Raw genomic sequence first — 7,780 nt, 5'->3', positions numbered from 1 at the left:
TATATATGTTACAATATATACATATATGTGTATATAGGTATATAATATAGGCCTATGTATGTGTATATACATATATGTGTGTATATGTATATAATAGATACATATGTATGTGTATGTACATATATGTGTATATATGTATATAATATAACATATAATAAACATATAATACATATATCTTCATATATAATGCATTATTGCTTCATATGTATATGTGAAACAAAAAACTAACAGAACTGAAAGAAGAGATAAATCCACAATTATAGTTGGAACTTCAACACTCCTTTTTCAGTTATTGACAGAATTAATAGGTAAAATGCAAGAATATAGAACTAAACAACATAAGCTAAAGGGATATAACCAAGATTTTTAGATTGCTCCACTAAACAATATCAGAGTATACATTCTTTCAATGCAAGTGAATTGAACAATCACCATGATAGGCCATAACTTAGGTCATAAAACAAACCTTAGTAAGTTTAAAAGAACTGGATCATATAAAGTATATTCTTGACAATAAGGGACTGAAACTACCAGTCAGTGATAGAAATATAACAAAAGAATCTCCAAACACTTGAAAGTTAAACAGCCCACTTAAAATAATCTATAGGTCAAAGAAAAAGTCTCAAGAGAAAGGAAATATGCACTTAACTGAATGAAATAAAAACATATTGTGTCAAGATCTGTGGAACAAATCTATATGAGTGCTGAGAGGGAAGTTTATAGCACTAAATGTTAAATAAAATGTTAATTTAAAAAGAGGAAAGTCTGAAATCGGTAATGAAAAGGAAAGTATGTCAAAATTTGTGGGATAAAACTAAAGCTGTGCTTAAAGAGAAATTTAGAGCATTGAATGTTTACACTGGAAATGAAAATAGAAATACAACATACCAAAACTTATGGAACATAGCAAAAGCAGTATTCAGAATCATGTTTATAGCAATAAATGCCTACACCAAAAAACTAGAAAGATTTCAAGTAAACAACCTAACAATGCACCTCAAGGAACTAGAAAAGCTTGAACAAACCAAACCACAAATTAGTAGAAGACAAGAAATAAAGATCAGAGCAGATATAAATAAAATTGAGATGAAAAAGATACAAAAGATCTATGAAACAAAACCTTGGTTTCTTAAAAAGATAAGCAAAGTTGACAAACCAGTAGCTAGACTAAGAAAAAATGAGAGAAGACCCACATAAGTAAAATCAGAAATGAAGACACCACATGGATACCACAGAAATAGAATCATTAGAGACTACTATGGACAACTACATGCCAATAACTTCAAAAACCTAGAGGAAATGGAAAAAATTCCTGGACACATAAAACCTACCAACATTGAACCAAGAAGAAATACAGAAAACCTGAACAGACCAATAACAAATAGCAAGATTGAATCAGTAATAAAAAGTCTTCCAACAAGGAAAAGTCCAGGACTGGATGGCTTTACTGCTGAATTCTACCAAACCTTTAAAGAAGAATTAATACTAATTCTTCCTTTCAAACTATTTCAAAAAATTAAATAAGAAGTAACTCTTCCTAACTCATTCTATGTGGCTGGTATAACTCTGATATTAAACCAGATGATACAATAACAACAAAAAATTACCAGCCAATATCAGTGATGAGCGGACACAAAAATCCTCAACAAAATAGTAGCAAACCAAATGTTACAGCACATCAGAAAAATAATGCACCATGATCACGTGGGATTTATCCCAGAAATGCAAGGATGGTTCAACATACACAAATCAATAAATGTCATACATCACATCAATGGAATGACAGACAAAAAGCATATGATCATCTCAATAGATGCAGAAAAAGCTTTGGATAAAATTGAACATCTCTTCATGATAAAAGTTCTGATAAATTAGGTATAGAAGAAAAGTATCTCAACATGAAACAGGATTTGTATGACAAACCCACAGGTAACATTTTAATAAAAAGGACAAAAACTTTCAGCTTTTCCCCTAAGAAGTGGAACAAGACAAGGATGCCCACTCTCATCACTCTTATTCAACACAGTACTGGAAGTCCTTGCCAGGGCAATTAGGCAAGAGAAAGAAAGAAAGGACATCCAAATTGGAAAGGAGAAAGTCAAATTGTTTGCATCTGCAGATGACATGATTTTTATATAGAAAAACCCAGACTCTGCCAAAAAACTCTTAGAACTGATAAACAAATTTGGTAAAGTTGCAAGATACAAAATTAACATATTAAAAAATCAGTAGTATTTCTATACATGAACAATGAACTAGCTGAAAAAGAAATCAAGAAAGCAAACACATTTATAATAGCTACTAAAAAAATATACCTTGGCTGGACATGGTGGCTCACACCTGTAATCCCAGCAGTTTGGGAGGCTGAGGTGGGTGGATCATGAGGTCAGGAGCTCAAGACCAGCCTGGCCAAGATGGTGAAACCCTGTCTTTACTAAAAATACAAAAAATTAGTCGGGTATGGTGGTGGGTGCCTGTAATCTCAGCTACTTAAGAGGCTGAGGAAGGAGAATCACTTGAACCTGGGAGGCGGAGGTTGCAGTGAGCTGAGATCACACCACCGCACTCCAGCTTGGGTGACAGAGTGAGACTCCATCTCAAGAAAAAAAAAAAGAGGTAAAATACCTCTATAAGGTAAAAGACCTCTATAACGTAAGAGACCTCTATGAGGAAAACTACAAAACATTGACGAAAGAAAGTGAAGAGGATACAAACAAATGTAAAGGCAGTCCATGCTTATGGATCAGAAAAATTAATATTGTTAAAATGGTAACACTACCCAAAGCAATCTACAGATTCAATGCATTCCTTATCAAAATATCAGTGACATTCTTCACAGAAAAAAAAAAAATCCTAAAATTTGTTTGGAACCAGAAAAGACCCCCAGATAGCCAAAGCTATCGTGAGCAAAAGGAACAATGCTGGAGGTTATCACATTATCAGACCACAAAATATACTACAAAACAGTAATAACCAAAAACAGCATGGTACTGACATATAAACAGACACATATACCAATGAAATAGTATAGAGAACCCAGAAATTAATTCACATATCTACAGCCAACTAATTTTTGACAAGGTGCCAAGACCATTCACTGGGGAGAGGACAGTCTCTTCAGTAAATGGTGTTGGTAAAACTGAATATCCATCCATATGCAAAAGAATGAAACTAGATCCCAACCTCTCACCCGATTAAAAGAAAACTCAAAATGGATTAAAAATATCAAAATATAAGACCTGAAATGACAAAACTAGGAGAAAATATAAGGGAAATGCTTCAGGACATTGGTGTGGGGAAATATTTTATGAATAAGACCTCAAAAACATAGGCAACGAAAGTAAAAATAAACAAATGGGATTATATAAAACTCAAAAGCTTCTTCACAGCAAAAAAACAATCAATAGAGTGAAAAGATAACCTGCAGAGTGGGAGAAAATATTTGCAAACTATTAATCCAAAAGGGAATTAATATCTAGAATACACAATGAATTGAAACACCTCAACAGCAAAAAAGCCGACGATCCAGTTTCAAAATGGGCAGATGATCTGAATAGACACTTCTCAAAAGAAGACATACAAACGGGTGAGAAATACACGAAAAAATGCTCAACATCAGTAATCATCAGGGAAATGCAAATCAAAATTATAATGAGGCATCATCTCAGTACGGTTAGAACAGCTATTATCAAAAAGGAAAAAAAAATAACAAATGCTGGTGAGGATGTGGAGAAAAGGAAACTCTTATACACTGTGGGTGGTGAATGTAAACTTGTATAGCCACTATGGAGAACAATATGGAAGGTCCTTCAAGACACTACATATAGAATACCACATGATCGGCCGCGGGCGCGGTGGGTCAAGCCTGTAATCCCAGCACTTTGGGAGGCCGAGACGGGCGGATCACGAGGTCAGGAGATTGAGACCATCCTGGCTAACATGGTGAAACCCCGTCTCTACTAAAAAATACAAAAATCTAGCCGGGTGAGGTGGCGGGCGCCTGTCGTCCCAGCTACTCTGGAGGCTGAGGCAGGAGAATGGCGTAAACCTGGGAGGCGGAGCTTGCAGTGAGCTGAGATGGGGCCACTGCACTCCAGCCTGGGCGACAGAGCGAGACTCCGTCTCAAAAAAAAAAAAAGAATACCACATGATCTAGCAATTCCACTGCTGGGTATATCCAAAAGAAAGGAAATCAGTATATTAAAGAGATAGCTATACTTCTATATTTATTGCAGCACTATTCACAATACCCTAGATATGGAATCAACAGATGAATGGATAGAGAAAATGTGGCATATATACACTGTAGAATATTATTCAGCCATACAAAGAACGAGATCTTGTCATTTGTGGCAACATGGATGAAACTGGATGACGTTATGTTGAGTGAAATAAACCAAGAACACAAAGTTCTCACCACACGTTCTCACTCATAAGTGGAGGCTAAAAAAGGTTGACGTCATAGAATTAAAAAGTAGAATAGAAGATATTAGAGGCTGGGAATGGGGAAAGGAAGGAGAGGGAGAGATTGGTTGAAGGATACAAAATTCCAGCTAGACAGGAGGAATTTTACTGTTCTACAGCACTGTAGGATTACTATAGGTACTTAATAACATTAATATGGCTGGCCATGGTAGCTCATGCCTGTCATCCCAGCACTTTGGGAGGCTGAGGCAGGTAGATCACTTGAACTCAGGAGTTTGAGAGCCTAGGCAACATGGCGAAACCTTGTCTTTACAAAAAATAAGAATTAGCCAGGCGTGGTGGTGAGTGCCTGTAGTCCCAGCTACTAGGGAGGCTGAGTTGGAAGGACTGCTTGAGGCCAGGAGGTGGAGGTTGCAGTGAGCCCAGATTGTGCCACTGCACTCCAGCCTGGGCAACAGAGCAAGACTCTATCTCAGAAAAAAACAAAAACAAAACAAAATATTATTATATATATATATATATCAAATAGCTAGAAGAGAGGATATTGAATGCCCCCAACACAAGGAAATGATAAATGTTTGAGATTATGAATATGCTAGTTATCCAGATCTAATCACCATCTATTATATGTATCAAAAGATCACCATGTACTTCATGAATATGTACAATTATTATTTGTTAATTAAAATTAAAATAATGTAAAAACCAAAAAATGCTTATACTGGAAGAGAAGAAAGGTCTTCAATCAATAATCTAAGTTTTCACCTTAAGAAATGAGAAAAAAATAACAAAATAAACATAAAGCAGGCAATGGTAAGTATCAGAGCAGAAAACAATTAAATTGAAACAGAAAAACAATAAAGAAAAATCAAAGTAAGACAAAAAGCAGGTCCTTTGAAAAGATCAATAAATTTGATAAACCTTTATCATGACTAAAAAAAAAATAGAGAAAGGACACAAATTATCAATATCAGGAATGAAAGAGGGGCTATTCCTACATAATCTTCAGACATTAAGAGGATAATAAATGAATATTATAAACAACTTTATGCGTACAAACCTGACAACTTAGAATAGATCCATTTCTCAAAAAACACACACTGTCAAACTCACTCATGATGAAATAGCTGAAAAAGCTGTATATCTGTCAAAGAAATTGAATGCGTAGTTTAAAACCTTTCAAAAAAGAAACTTCCCATTCCAGATGGTTTCATTGTTTCATTTTACCAAACGTTTAAGGAAGAAGCAATGCCAAGGCTATATAATCTCTTCCAGAAAATAGAAGAAAACATTTCCTACGTCATTTTATAAGGCTGGAATTACTGACACCAAAACCACAGAAAATAGTATACAGGCTGAGCATGGTGGCTTAGGGCTGTAATCCCAGTACTTTGGGATTACACTTTGGGAGGCTGAGGCAGGGGGATCACTTGAACCCAAGAGTTCAAGATCAGCCTGGGCAACATGGTGAAACCCTGTCTCCACTAAAAATACAAAATAGTTAGCTGGGCGTGGTGGCACATGCCTGTAGTCCCAGCTACTTAGGGAGGCTAGGGTGGGAGGATTACTCAGGCCTGGAAGGTGGAGGTTGCAGTGGGCTGAGATCACACCACTGCACTCCAGCCTGGGTGACAGAATGAGACCCTGCTCCAAAGAAAAAAAAAAAAAAGAAAATGGATAAAAACCCAGAAAACTATATATCAGTATCTCTCATGAACCCAGATTTTTTAAAAACCCTCAATATTAGCAAATGTAGTGAAATCATATAAAAACAATAGCACATGATGACCAAGTGAGATTTTCTTGAGAATATAAGTGGATTCGTTTTCTCTGGCTACCATAATAAAGTATGGCACATTGAGCGACTTGCACCACACGTTTCACAGTCCTGGAGGCTAGAGATCAAGGTGCTGGCAGGGCCATGCTCCCTCTGGGGGCACTAAGGAAGGGTCAGTTCCAGGCTTCTAGCTTCTGAAGTAGTTCCTTGCCTTGTGGCAGCCTAACTCCTGTCTGCACAAAGCATTCTCCCTGCATGCTTGTCTGTCTTTGCGTCCAAATTTTCCACTTTGTATAAGTACATCATTCATATTAGAATAGGGCCCATCCTAATCACCTCATTTTAACTTGATTGTCTCTGTAAAGACGCTATTTCTAATTAAGATCACATTCTGAGGTATTGGCAATTAGGACTCTAACACAGCTTTTTTTCTTTGTTTTTTTTTTTTTTTTTTAATTTTTTGGAGGACAGTTCAACCCACAACAGTAAGGTTGGTTTGATATTCTAAAATCAATTACTGTTAATAAGTATATCGTCGGGCGCAGTGGCTCACACCTGTAATCCCACCACTTTGGGAGGCTGAGGCGAGCAGATCACGAGGTCAGGAGATGGAAACCATCCTCGCTAACACCGTGAAACCCCGTCTCTACTAAAAATACAAAAAATTAGCCGGGCGTGGTGGCGGGTGCCTATAGTCCCAACTACTTGGGAGGCTGAGGCAGGAGAATGGCATGAAGTCAAGTGCAGTGAGCCGAGATTGTGCCACTGCACTCCAGCCTGGGCGACAGAGTAAGACTCCATCTCAAAAAAATAATAATAAAATAAATAAGTATATCAATAGTCTATAGAAGAAAAAGTCACATGGTCATATAAGTTGATGCAGAAAAAGTATTTAATAAAATTAAAGATACGTTCATGATAAAAATCTCAGCAAGCAAGAAACAGAACCAGATAAAAGTCATCTATAGGCTGGGCATGGTGGCTCCTGCCTGTAATCCCAACACTTTGGGAGGCCGAGGCGGGTGGATCACTTGAGCCCAGGAGATGGAGACCAGTATGGCCAACATAGCAAACCCCGTCTCTATTAAAAAAAAAAAAAATTAACAACAACAAAAAAATAAAACACTCATCCACAAAAAAAATCATAGCTAACATCGTAATTCATAGTGAAAGACAGTGCTCAGCAACAAAGCAAGGAAGTACAATCTCAATACTCCTGTTCAACTTCATGCTTGAAGTCCCAGTCAATATTAGGCAAGAAAAAGAAATAAAAGGCATACGTATTGGAAAGGAAGAAATAAAACCATCTCCATTTATAGGTAACATGATTGGCCATGTAGAAAATCACCCAAAAAAACTCCCCCCCAAAAAAGAACATCCTAGAGCCAATAAGTAAGCTTAGCTAAGTGGTAGGGTACAAGATCAATACCAAACATCAATTGTGTTTCCCTATACTAGCAATGAACAATATTAAACTTAAATGTAAAAATTTACATGTAAAAGCAAAGGAACGATATAGACAAAATAGTTTTAAAAACAAAGAGTAAATTGAATGGCTTCTTTTTTTTTTTTTTTTTT

At 36.5% G+C, this 7,780-nt stretch overlaps 1 protein-coding gene across 1 annotated transcript in view; it reads left to right on the top strand.

The window, feature by feature from the left end:
- LOC115893646 (dixin-like) overlaps positions 1-7,780 on the top strand; it is a 44,294-nt gene that overhangs the window by 26,974 nt on the left and 9,540 nt on the right. The window lies entirely within an intron of this gene.

The sequence above is a fragment of the Rhinopithecus roxellana genome, chromosome 15 (assembly GCF_007565055.1).
Source record: "Rhinopithecus roxellana isolate Shanxi Qingling chromosome 15, ASM756505v1, whole genome shotgun sequence".
NCBI lineage: Eukaryota > Metazoa > Chordata > Mammalia > Primates > Cercopithecidae > Rhinopithecus > Rhinopithecus roxellana.
The sequence above is the reverse complement of the archived record's forward strand: the minus strand, read 5'-3'. Positions and strand labels throughout refer to the sequence as shown.